Below are 13,343 nucleotides of genomic sequence, written 5' to 3'. Positions count from 1 at the left end.
CTTTCTTGCCACATTACCAAAACACTGGAATGCATCAGCTGTTGTTGTTTGTTCACATGCAGGAGCGCACTCTTTGTTACTTCATTGGCAAAAATGCTTGGAGCGTTTCAGCTAGTATTTTGTTTTCCTCGTGCTTGGATCGCTTCAACTGTTATTTTGTTTACCTACGCGCTGGGAGTGCTTCATCTATTATTTTGTTTACCTACGTGCTGGAAGCTCTTCATCTATTTTACCTCTCATTTATCCTTGTTTCCTCCGTGCTTATAGTTCTTATTGGGGAATAACATTGCACATGCATGCGGAGTGCTCTTCTTATATGGTGTGGTTCCATACGTTTGACTTTTCCAGGAGTACTGCAACAACTCAACAGAGTGCAGAGTATAACAAGAAAGCACTCAGTGAAATCAACTGAGTTTTACCTATGTTCTCCTGGATAACGTGATCCAATAGTCCAAAGTCCACTTACCTTCTTCATCATCTCATACTTATACTCAACATCTCATCCCACACTAGCCCTCCCTTTTCAGGTAGATGTCAGAGCATAGAGCGGGTGGGAGTACAAGGAATGCCTTATGCTTCTCTGGTTTCTGATACTGTTCTTTGTTCTGTAGGATTCAGCTGCTTGCACATGAAGAACCAGTATCCAAATACTCCAGGGCATCCTCTCCCATGCCCCAGCCTTCTTTCTTGTCTAGTTGAGACACATTACAAGCAAGAGGAAAGGGACAGTGGAGTTGGTTCACATCATCTCTGCAAGGTTAAGCTACAGGCTTCGGGTAAGGGTCGCGGTGGTCTGACAGAAGATGAAGCCCACAGTATTTACCTTGACCAGACTATATGAGCAACCCAGGCATAGCCCTCAAGGATATTGCCACCATGTTGGTGTGCACCCAGGCTGAAAACCAAAGTTTAAGGCAAGACGTAACAGCATTACAAACCCAAGTAACAACTATGCTTGTGGTTGCCTGGTGTCCTGATCCAACTGTGAGGCTTAAAATAAAGAAGTGTTAAAGGCACCGTTGTTCCATTCTAGTGGCACATCTTACTCGTTTAGTGGAGCTGCTTTCCAGGGCCGGAGTATTTCAACTCAGATACAGGTAATCACCTCCATCCTATTCCTTTAGCCCCTCCTGAAAGATTCTACGGTGATAGTTATAAGCTTGGTAGCTTCTTTAACCAATGCCACCTGTACTTTATGACATGAGCAGTGGCTTTTCCTGATGTTGCATCTAAAGCAGCCTTTATCCTCTCTTACTTGGGAGGGGATGCTGTCCAATGGTCTATTCCCCTAGTGGAATATGATGACTCCATCTTGTAGAATTTTGTCACCTTTAAGGACACTATGGGGGTCATTCTAAGTCTGGCGGGCGGCGGAGGCCGCCCGCCAGACTTCCCCCACCAAAATACCGCTCCGCGGTCGAAAGACCGCTGAGGGTATTTTGGGATTTGCCCTGGGCTGGCGGGCACCCGCCAAAAGGCCGCCCGCCAGCCCAGGGCAAATCATCCTTCCCACGAGGACGCCGGCTCAGAATTGAGCCGGCGGAGTGGGAAGGTGCGACGGGTGCAGTGGCACCCGTCGCATATTTCAGTGTCTGCAGAGCAGACACTGAAATACAAAGTGGGGCCCTCTTACGGGGGCCCCTGCAGTGCCCATGCCATTGGCATGGGCACTGCAGGGGCCCTCAGGGGCCCCGCGGCACCCCCTACCGCCATCCTGTTCCTGGCGGGAGACCCGCCAGGAACAGGATGGCGGTAGGGGGTGTCAGAATCCCCATGGCGGCGGAGCGCGCTCCGCCGCCATGGAGGATTCACAAGGGCAGCGGAAAACCGGCGGGAGACCGCCGGTTTTCCGCATCTGACCGCGGCCGGCCGAACAGAATGCTCCCGCCAACCCTGGCCCCGGCGGTCTCTGACCGCTGGGGTCAGAATGACCCCCTATGTGACCCATGTTTACTCTGCATACTTTTGTATAAGCCGAGGACAATGAGTTTGTTCTTCTTAAAAAAGGAAAACACTGACCTTCTCCATTACGTAACCACCTTATATCGATTAGTGATAGAGGCAAAATGGCCAGAGAGCAAGAAGAACTCTGTATTCTATTGTGGTTTACACGAGGATCTAAAAGATTTAATAGCACAGATAGTAGAACCATCAGATGATATTGGGGCTTTTATAGATCTGGTGGTCAAGTTAAATTACAGGTTAATGGAATGAAAATTAGAGAAAGGTCAGGTGGGGAACACAAGCTTCTGATAGCCTGAGACAAACCCAGAAGTGAACATCTTAGAAGTGCAGACCCTGTGAAACCAATGCAGATAGGAGAGGTTTGTGGCCCCTGATCTGAAGGGCAAAAGACAGAAACAGTACCAATATCTATCTTGTGGTCTGAATGGACACTTTGTAAAGGAGTGCCCAGTTAAACCTAGGCCATTCACTATTCCTGTAGTAAATGTGGAATCTTTGGGAAAACCACAAAACCCGGTAGATATTGAGGTTGGCCTACGCGGTAGCCTGTATATTTAACCACCATATCAGTTTGGCTGTCACCCTATTCACCATATCTGGGCAGACCTGGCCAGTGAATGTACTTGTCGACTCAGGTGCAACAGGGAACTTCAGAGAAACTCAAAACCTGGTAGCCCGTGGTATAGCTAAATTAGCGAAAGAGAAGCCAGAAGCCTCAAAGGCGGTTGACGGTTAGGCTCTGACATCAGGGCTCATTTGTTACCAGACAGAACCAGTAGTCATGTCCCATATGAATGGCCATTAGGAACGCATCACGTTTGACGTTTGATATGATTGATGCCCCGCAGTTTAGGCTCATCTTAGGTCTCCCGTGGCTGGCTACCCACAACCTCTGTATTGACTGGGTATCCAGAATAATCACCTTGGATTCTGAATAATGTGTCTCTACTTGCTTCCACACACAAAACAAAACACAGAATAGGTCTATTCAGGCCCAGGCATTTCCTCTGGTAGCATTAGGTACCATTTCCCTGGATCTAATACCCAAGGAACATGCTGACATGAGAGCCATTTTTTGAAATAAAAAAGAAAATAAAGGAGACAACACTCTGCCACCCCATTGTGGTTATGATTTTGGGATAGATTTGGATAGATTTGATTCCTGGTGCCAAACTACCCTGTAGAAGGATCTACTCTCTCACTGAAAAGGAGAACAACCATCTCCAGTCCTATATAGAGGAGTATCTGGTGAATGGTTTCATTCATCTTTCCAAATCACCTGTTTCATTCCCCTCTTTTTTGTAGCAAAAAAAGAGAGTGATCTACGCATGTGCACAGACTACCATGCATTGCTTGACATAACAGTAAATAATCGTTACCTGCTACCTTTGATCACCAGTGTTTTGGATCAGGTGAAGCATGCAACAATATACACAAAACTGGACCTGCAATGGGCATACCCCTGGTCAGAGTCAGAGAGGGTGACGAATGGAAGAGAGAGTTCTGAACCAAATATGGACTCATCATATCTTGCGGGGTCTGTAATGGCCCTGCTGCCTTTCAGTTTTTTACAGACAACGTTTTGAGAGAATACATTGATATCTGCTGTGTTGTCCATATAGACAATGCTTTGATCTTCTCCCAGAATATGCCAGAACACATGAAACAAGTCCGTGCTATACTACGGCAGTTGCAAAAAAATTGCCTCTATGTGAAGTTGAAAACTAGAATGTTTCATACCACCAAGGTGGAGTTCCTGACTTACATCCGAGGTCCCAAAGGGATCCAAATGGACACTCAAAAAGTACAATGTATCCTTCAATGGCCTTCCCCAATCATCATAAAGCAGGTCCAGAGTTTTGGGGATTTGCCAATTTGTAAGGCGCTGCATTGACCACTTCTCAAAAACCATGACACCCATCACCCGATTGTTACCCAAAGGCATCAAGTTTATCTGGGGGGTGGAGGCCCAAAATGCACTCCTAACCATAAAGAAGAAATTCCCATCCACTCTGATATTGGCACATCTTAACCCAGAACAACCATATGTCGTAGAAGCTCACGTTTCCCAGAATGCTCTAGGTGGCGTGGTGTTGCTACGAAACATCCACACAGGACAGTTATGTCTTGTCGCCTTTTATTCCCGAAAGCTACTCCCACAGAATGTAACTATAACATAGCTGCCCGTGAACTACTAGCCATTAAAGCTATCTTTAAAGAATAGCGGCATTACTTAATGGATGCTAGGCACCCAGTAACAATCTATACAGATCATATAAACCACCAGTTTCTCCATTCTGCTAGAGCCCTGACAGCAAGACAGTTGACATGGACCGTGTTTATTAAAGGATATAAATTCACCATCACATATTGCCCTGGAAAAGAGAATGTTAAATCTGATGCCCTTTCTGGACTTGGCAAACTTGATGACACACAGAGAGCAAGCACACTCTCCCATCATCCACATGAGGAATGGACTAGGGACCAGCATGACCTTACATACCATGATTGGCTTCTGTATAAAAACAACAAATGTTACTTAACCTCTGTGGAGCGTCAACACCAGGCGCTGCATATGTGTCATGATCATCTCTTGATCAGTCACCTGGGTTACCATAAAACCATAGAAGACCTGCAAAGACATTTCTGGTGGCATACTATGGCCAAAGACCCACAAGAGTACATAAACAGGTGCATCATCTGAGCCCAGGGTAAAGCACCAGCTGTGCCTTCAGTAGGGTTGTTTCACCTCATACCGGTACCCTGTCCATGGCATACGGTGTCCATTGATTTCGTGGTTGAGTTACCCGAAACCAAAACAGGGTACACCACCATCCTCATGATAGTGGTCCATCTGTCCAAAATGGCACATTTCGTGCCCCTCAAGAAACTCCCCACAGCTATAGAACTTACTTCCGTTTTCATGGAACAGGTAGTAAGATTACCGGTTCTGTTTTAATAACTGACCAGGGTTCCCAGATTATTTCACATTTCTGAGGTGCGTTATGCTCATCTTTGGATGTGGAGGTGTGTCTCTCTTCTGCTTATCACCTACAAACAGATTGCCAGGCAGAAAGAACAAAACAAACCATGAAACACAATTTGCGATGCTTACTGCTTACTGTGGAAAAGGAATGGTCTGAGGTGTTTTGGGTTGTAGAGTTCACATACAATAACACTGAACATGCTTCCATGGGCATGTCCCCATTCTTTGGCCTTCAGAGTTGACATCCACAGGTACTACCATATGAATCCCCCAAAAAAGCCCTATGCCTATGGTTCAAGAGTTTCTTACCTCAGTGCATGCTTTGTGGCAGGAAGCACGCTTTAAACTTGCTAAGGCCAAACACTCTTACAAATGAACAGCTGATACACATCGTCTGCCAGAGCCAGCATATACAATGGGGGATAAGGTGTGGCTTTCCATAAGAAATCGTAACTCACATGGGTAAAAAAAAGCTGCTACCTTGTTATATGTGTCCATACACCATAAGAAAGGTTATTAATGAGGTATGCATTAAACTAGAGATACCCCAAGTCATGAAGATACCTCCAGTGTTTCATGTATCCCTCCTAAAAAGAGTGCATCCAGAGAGCCAAATCATCTCCCCACCACTCCCAGACCTAATCGACGACCAGGTGGAATAAAAAGTCCGGTCTATCTTGGATTCCCACAGAACCAGGGGCACACTATATTACCTTGTGGACTAGAAAGAGTATGGCACAGAGGAACACTCCTGGGAGCCTCTTTCCACTGCCAGTCATGCTCCTCGTTTGGCCTGTGCATTTCAAGCCTGTCACCCACTGAAGCTTTGTCCCGCTACTCCTGTGCTGGGAGTTCTGTTTTGGGGAGGGGGTACTGTCATGGGTCTGAGGACCTTTTGTAGCCCTGTCCAACACCCTTCCAAGTGCAGAAGAGTGATTAGTGTGAGACTTGTCGGTACAACATTTCATACCTATCAGCCACACACAGGGAGGAAGTGTGACGACTCTCTGCGTAGTGAGCAGTCCAGCCTCTCACTTCCAGATGTGCGCCAGCATACTGCAGGTCAGGTTAATCATCCGGGTCATGTTGTATTTAGGCCTGGGTCAGGGACCCAAATGCTGCTTCATCTTACAGTCCAGTTCCTGGGAGCCGTTACAAGACATTTCCGGGAGCAATTAGGAACTCCATTGCCCTTCAAAGCCGAACAGAGTATCCGCTCTGTTACAAAGGAAATCTTTTGAGGCATTTGTACAGCCTGCTTGGAGCCCCTAGGGGACAAGAACTCTCATCCTGAAACTAATTAGTGAGTATATATACAGGGACGTTTCAGTTATTGTTTGATTGCCCATGCTCAGGAGCGTTTCAGTTATTGTTTGGTTGCCCATGTTCAGGAGCGCTTCAGTTACTGTTTGGTTGCCCACACACAGGAGTGCAACCTTTCTTTCCGCATTACCAAAACACTGGAGTGCATCAGCTGTTGTTGTTTGTTCATGTGTGTTGGAAAAGGGGTTATTGGTAATGGCAGGTAAGACCCTATACTTAGCAATAGGCCAATAACCCCTCACTAGGTTCAGTTAGGTCTCAATAAATTAACCCCAGCTCAACCCTTGGTAGCTTGGCAATGAGCGACAAGGCTTAACTTAGGAGACAAAGTGTAAAGCATTAAAATATCACAAAACAGTAATTAAATAAAACACAGGAAACAGTTTAAAAATCCAAGACCAATTTATGAAAATAGGACATATTTTTAGCTTTAAAATGACACCAAAACAAATAACACAGAGTAAAGGGAACCAGAGAGATGAATTTTTAAAGAATTAATGCTTTTTAGCGCTTAGAAATTAATAGCGCCAATCTGGTCATCTGGTCGCACCTCGACCGGGGCAAGGTCAAAGTTTAAGGCCGACCGCGATGGAGCCCTGCTTGACTACAGCCAGCAGGAGGCCTCGTCAGTCTTGGTCATTTTCTTGAAGATTTTCTTCCCAGGGACCAAGTCGCCAGTCCAATCCGACCTCCTTGAAACCTTCTTAGGATATGTGTCGCGGGAGCCCTCGTGGAGATTTTTACCTTCAGACAAAGTCTTTTTTTCGAGATGAAAATCCTTCAACCAGGCCACACCTGAATCTTGATCCGACATCCTTGGAGCCCTCTTCAGATACACTGCCTGGGAGGTCCCGGTCAACTTTCTACATTTGGACTTAATAACTTTTTCTGAGATTTTCTTCACCCGGATGAACCTGCAAATCAGTCCGGGTCGCGGTTGAGGCAAGCCAGCTAGAGTTTCCGCAGTGGGTAGGTCCCTTTATGGAGCTTTTTTCAAGAAGTTCTCCAAACTCCTCCAAACTTCGGCATCTTCTCCCAAATGTTCTTTTAAGGTTCTTTTGAGGTCCACAGGTCACTCCAAGGTCCCAGAAGTTCTGAGATGCTCCTTGAGGGTGCAGGCTACAACTCCCAGAATGCACCTGGCACAAACTCCAATTTGGCTACTGGACAGTGGTCAGCTGGTCAGTTTCTTCAGGAGTTGGTGCAAGGGACTCTGGTAAGCAATGTTTCACCTGTAGCAAACAGGGAGTCCCTCCTTGAACAAGTTGAAGCCAGGGAAAGTCCTTCTTGTGGTGAAGCCCAAGTGTGCAGCTGGTGCAGTTCTTTAGAGTTCAGTGTCCAGATGCAGGTCAGGGGTCCAGCAGGGCAGTCCTCCTTCGCCTGTAGTTCTTCCTTGTAGGGATCTGGTAGGGATATGAGGTGTTGGTGCATCTCTGCCATATTTATCCTTGCTCATGGGTGAAAAACAGGGGGGTCCTGGTTCTCCAATCAGATGCAGGGTCCTTCCCCCTGCGATGACCTCTTCCTGGGAAGTGTGGCAAGAATCAATCCCAGGGAGCAAAATTCCTAAAAAAATCCATCATGGCTGAAAGTGATTTTTGGAGGTTACATCTTGCTGAGCCCACCCACCGGTGTGGCTAAAAAATTCTAAACACACTCTTCTACTGCCTTCTCCTAATCTAATCAAGAAGACACCTAATTGACTGGGTTTGCAGGACGTGAGGGAGGTGCTGGGTTGCTCCAAATGTCCTTCCCTGCCTTTGAAGATCAGTTTGGCAGCTCTTCCCCTTCCTTCTTCCCCATCTGCTGAAGGGAGTTCTCCTCCCCCAGGCACATCTCTTTGAGTTCAGCCCAGGCCACTTCACACCTCATCAAGGCAGCCTGGCCAGGTCAGAGAAGGGATCTACAGGGCTGAAGTTGGCAACCTTTTAGGTAGAGTTTAAAACTCTTTACCTGAACAAGTTATATTAAAACCAACAATTGTAAGCTGCAGGATTTATTATAAAAAATGATTTGATACCAAACTTGAGGTATCTGACACTTAGGGGGACTTTGTTAATTAAAATAACGTCTCCCCATTCTAGCCTATGGAGGCCATTCACTACAGTGAGGGAAAAACAAATGTGGCTAGTGTACCTCACCAGGGCTTATAAAACTATTTTTATAAGGTCCCTGCTTATAGTTACATGGCACCCAACCCTTGGAGCATATAGGGCACACCTTAGGGGTGACTTGTATGTAAAAATAAGGTAGTTTAAGACTTTGGAAGTACTTTTAATGCCATAGTTGAATTTGCATTTAACTTTAATTTAAAAGCAGCCAACAAGGCAGGCTTGCCTTTAAAATGACCCTGGGCACCTCAGCAGTGCACCTATGGGTGCACTACCTATGCTGAGATCCCTAAACCTACATGCCCTACCATATACTAGGGACCTATAGGTAGGTTGTCATAGCCAATTATAATTAGCCTCATTTGCATACTCATTTTACACAGAGTTCAGGCCCTGGGACTGGATAGAAGTACCCAGGGCTCCATCAGAGTCAGGAAAACACCAGCAGAAAGTGAAAAATGGGGGCAAAACGTTAGGGGGGGGGGACTCTGCAATCAGCCCTGTTTTCTCATAATGCGCAGGAGTGCACCTTTTGTTTTTTACTTTATTGCCAAAAATGCTCAGAGTGTTTCAGCTAGTATTTTGTTTCCCACATGCTTGGAGCGCTTCAACAGTTATTTTGTTTACTTATATGCTTGGAGTGTTTCAAATCTTATTTTGTTTACCTACTCACTGGGAGCGCTTCATCTATTATTTTGTTTACCTATGTGCTTCATCTATAATACCTACGCATCTCAATCATCCTTGTGTCCCCTGTGCTTCTCATTCATCCTTGTGTCCCCTGTGCTTGTATTTCTTATTAGGGAATAACATTGTACATGCATGAGGAGTGCTCTTCTTATAGAGTGTGGTTCCATATATTTGTCTTTTCTAGGAGTAACGCAACAACCCAACAGATTGCACAGTATAAGAAGGAAGCACTCAATGGCGTCAACCAAGTGTTACCTATCTTCTCCTGGATTATGTGACCACCTACTATGTCAAGAACCCTTCAGACTGAATAGTCCAAAGTCCACTTATCTTAAACAATACCTCACACCTATACCCAACATCCCATCCTACACTAGCCCTCCCTTTTCAGGTAGATATCAGAGTATAGGGCGGGTGGAACTACACAGGAATGCTCAATGCTTTTCTGGTTTCTGATACTGTTCGTTGTTCTGTAGGATTCAGCCGCTTACACGTGAAGAACCAGTATATGAATACTCCAGGGCCTCTCTCTCATACACCAGCCTTCTTCCTTGTCTAGTTTAGACACATTACAGGCAAGAGGAAAGGGAGGAGTTGTTTTATATTGTCCCTGCAAGGTTATGCTGCAGGCTCAAGGTAGGGGTTTCTTTGATCTGACACCCATCCCTTGGGACCAAAACATACTTATTAAGTAGAGGGGGGCATGCAGCCCCCTCCACAACCCTTAATAATCCCCAGGGGCCAATTCCAATAAAAGTGGGAGAGGGGCCGCATGTGGCCACCCTCCCCAGCCCTAAAAGGCCCGGGACCGCAACCCCAACCCGAGCCTTCAGAAGCCCGGTCATCCCCATACCGGGGCCCTTTTTTCTTTATTAGGGGAGAGAGACTGCGTGTCTCCCTCCCTGAGCCTTATCAGGCTCCAGGGACCCTATTCCCCATGGCCAAAGGCAATTAAACAGGTATGGAGCATGTGGCACACACCCAAGCCGTATTAGGCACCAGGGACCCCATCCCATAGGGCCAAGTTTAATAAAAAAGCAGTGTTATGCAGTCCCTCCCAAGCCCTATTGGGCCCAGAGGACCCCATTCTCCCAGAGCCAAGTATGTCATAATGAAAGGGGCATATCCCCCCTCCACTAATTTGTTCCCCATCCCCTGGGGCTGAAATGTAAATAAAGGGGAAGGGACCATACAGCCACCCTCTCTCAACTTTTATAAGCCCCAGGGACACTATCCCCCGGGCAAAATATAACATAAAGAGGGAGGAGGCTGTCAGCCTCGGAGACGACTTAAGGCCTGATTTAGATCTTGGCGGTAATGGTCCTGCTGCCAGTTTTCTGTTGGAAAACTGTCTGCTGCCTTGGCGGTCCCCCCACCCGATTTAGAAGTTAGTGGGACCATAGGGAAAAGAGCCCCAGAGTCCCACCAAGAATCACCAGCTGCCTCAACAGTGGCATTGGGAATAGGTGCTGGTGATGGGACTCCAGCCCCCTTTACTGCCGAGCAGATTTGGATGTGCCTTACTGCCAATCTAACTGCGGGGGTCCACACCAGAGTTGGCGGATTGGAGGAGAAATAAGGTACAAACCTACCTTTTTTCCCATTCCACTTCCATTGTTGACTGGACACAACTGGACAAGACCTTCAATCGCTGCTGCCACTGGACCATGGAGAAAACACATCCCCCCATCACTGGACTTAAAGGTAGGGAAGCTGCATTGGTTGTGTACATTGTGTGGTCACCGCATGGGAGCTCGGACCACTGCAGTCATATATATGTCACAGTAATTGTTTCGAATTACTGTGACATGTATATGTCAGGGGCACATTTGTGGGGGGACATGGATGGAGACACACTGGTACATGACACATATCACACACATACACAACTGTCATTTTGGTGTCAGTATTCATTGCCAAATAAATGCTGCCTCCACAGTGATGTTACATTCACCCCTGTAGACTATGTCCATGTGTGCACATTGCAAGGGGACCTGTACCTGTGTTGTTGTGCTTCCAGTTGTGCATGTGAGACATTATGTCTTTGTGTGTGTGCACTGCGATGGCTGGTTGAGGGAGAGGGAGCTAGGGTGAGTGATGTGGTTGTGTCTGTATGTGTGCCACCTGCATGTGGGTTCGATGTTGTTGTGTATGTTTGGTTGTGTTTTGCATTGGTGTGTGCAACATTCAGGTGAGTGTTTTTTGTTGTGTTGTTGTTGTGATCTGTGTAGTTGTGTTTGTGTGTGTTTGTGTAGATGACTGTGTAGTTGTGTCAGATGTGGTTGTATTGTGTGTGAGTGCAATATCAATGGTGTGTGTGTGTGTGTGTCATGGGTGTATGACAATCTGTGTTTTTGGCACAAACATGTTGTGTGGAGTTGGATTGGCAATGGATTACAGTGTGTATGTGGTGTGTTGTGTAGTGTGTTGTGCAGGGGGACACATATGGCAAGGTACAGTGTGTATGTGACTTACCCCTATTCCATTGCCACTGCCATTATATAATGTCCACAGGGTCTAGCGAATGGCTCCCCCATCAGCAATTCACCACCAGTACACTGCCTGTAGGACCGTAATATCTAAATATGGTCAGCGGGAACCCACCAGCCTGACGGCTAGGAAGAGCACTCTATTCATTTAAATGCAGTGGGCAGAACACTGTCAACTTGAAAGTATTTTCTGGTCCCCCAGCACGGTAGATTGTTGGTAAAACTGCCAAGATCTAAATCAGGCCCTTAGTGTTTCCTCCCATTTGTCAGGCGATTCAAAAATACTCCCACTAGCTGGAAGCAAACACATGTTTCCATGCCCATGGTAGTGCAGGCAGGGAAACTAGTATCTCCCAAGTGTAGGCTCCCCAGGACTCAGCAAGTGAGCCAGGCCTGCGGGATGGGGTCACCAAGGTTATCAAAGGCTTAGGGAGAGAGGCCATACGGTCCCCTCCCCTGAAAAAATAATTTGGGTCCCAGAGGATGGAGTACTAGGGGCCAAAAATGCCCCTCCTTAAAGAATGTTGTGGGTCCCGGGGGATAGGGCTCCTCTGGGCTGGAAACGGCTATGGGAGCGAGGCCACACACCACCCTCCCCTTAAATATACCCAGCCCGGAGGATAGGGTCCCTGGGCCTTAAATGGACAGGGAAGGAGATCCCTACTATATATTAGGATGGCGTGCCCATTTTGTTCCCCCCACCACTGGATCATGGAAAAAATGCTGATTTTGTTTCTTATTTTAGCCCCCGGGGAGACCCCTCTGGATTCCCCCCATGGGGCATAGGGAGGACCAGGTATCCCTTCCCTGCTCTCATGTATGTATATCTATACTTTTTACTTCAGGACAGGGGACTACGGGCCTGATTACAGCCCTGGCAGAGGGGGTTATCGGTCACAAACATGAAGGATATCCTGTACACCGTATTACAAATTCCATTATAGCCTATGAAACTTGTAATATGGTGGATGGTATATCCGTCACGTTTGTGACCGAGTAATCCCCTCTGCCAAGGTCGTAATCAGGCCCTAAGTCCCCAAGTCCTGTAATGGCTGCCAGTAACATTTTTCTCATCTTTCTGGAAGCCAATCTGAGTGCTTGCTTGCACTGGAGTCTGACTCCATTAAAAATGTTTAATAAGTTACTATTGCTGAAATTGCCTAGTTTTTTTTGTTTATTTTTTTATGTTAGGTTTTAGTCTGATATAATTTCCAATTATTCTTTTTGCTAGTGTTCTGGCTATTGGTTTAAGGTAGGGTAGGTATTCATTGTCAGTAAATAGTCACAACCAGTCCATGCATTTTTTATTTGCATATTTTTGGTTTCAGTTGTGTTAGGGATTGTTCTAGTCTTAGGACCTGATTACGAGCACAGCGGTCCTTGGTCCACCATACCCGCAGTGGTGGTCTGACTGCAGATTTCTTGGCGATGCAACTGCCAGATTATGACGCTGGTGGTCGGACCGCCACAAGACTGCTGCAACCATCAGGATCTTGGATCGCAGGGTGGTTGGGGAAGGCGTGATCCATCACGGCGGCGCCGATGGTGGCACCGCCATGCTGATCATGACCTGCCTTTCTGCTGAGTTTTTCATGGAGGGGACTCCACCATGAAAAGCTTGGTGGAAAGGCAGGGAAGGGGTCCTAAACCAGGACCCAAGGCAATTTTGCAGTGTGGCTGGGGGCAGATGTTGTTGGTGCACACCGTGTGCCCAAGGAGCATGTAGTATTGCACTGCAGCAGCATGTGCTTCAGGTTCACTTTATGAGCCACAGCATGC

Source organism: Pleurodeles waltl, chromosome 1_1 (assembly GCF_031143425.1).
Source record: "Pleurodeles waltl isolate 20211129_DDA chromosome 1_1, aPleWal1.hap1.20221129, whole genome shotgun sequence".
NCBI classification, from domain to species: domain Eukaryota; kingdom Metazoa; phylum Chordata; class Amphibia; order Caudata; family Salamandridae; genus Pleurodeles; species Pleurodeles waltl.
Note: the sequence above shows the minus strand (reverse complement) of the source record.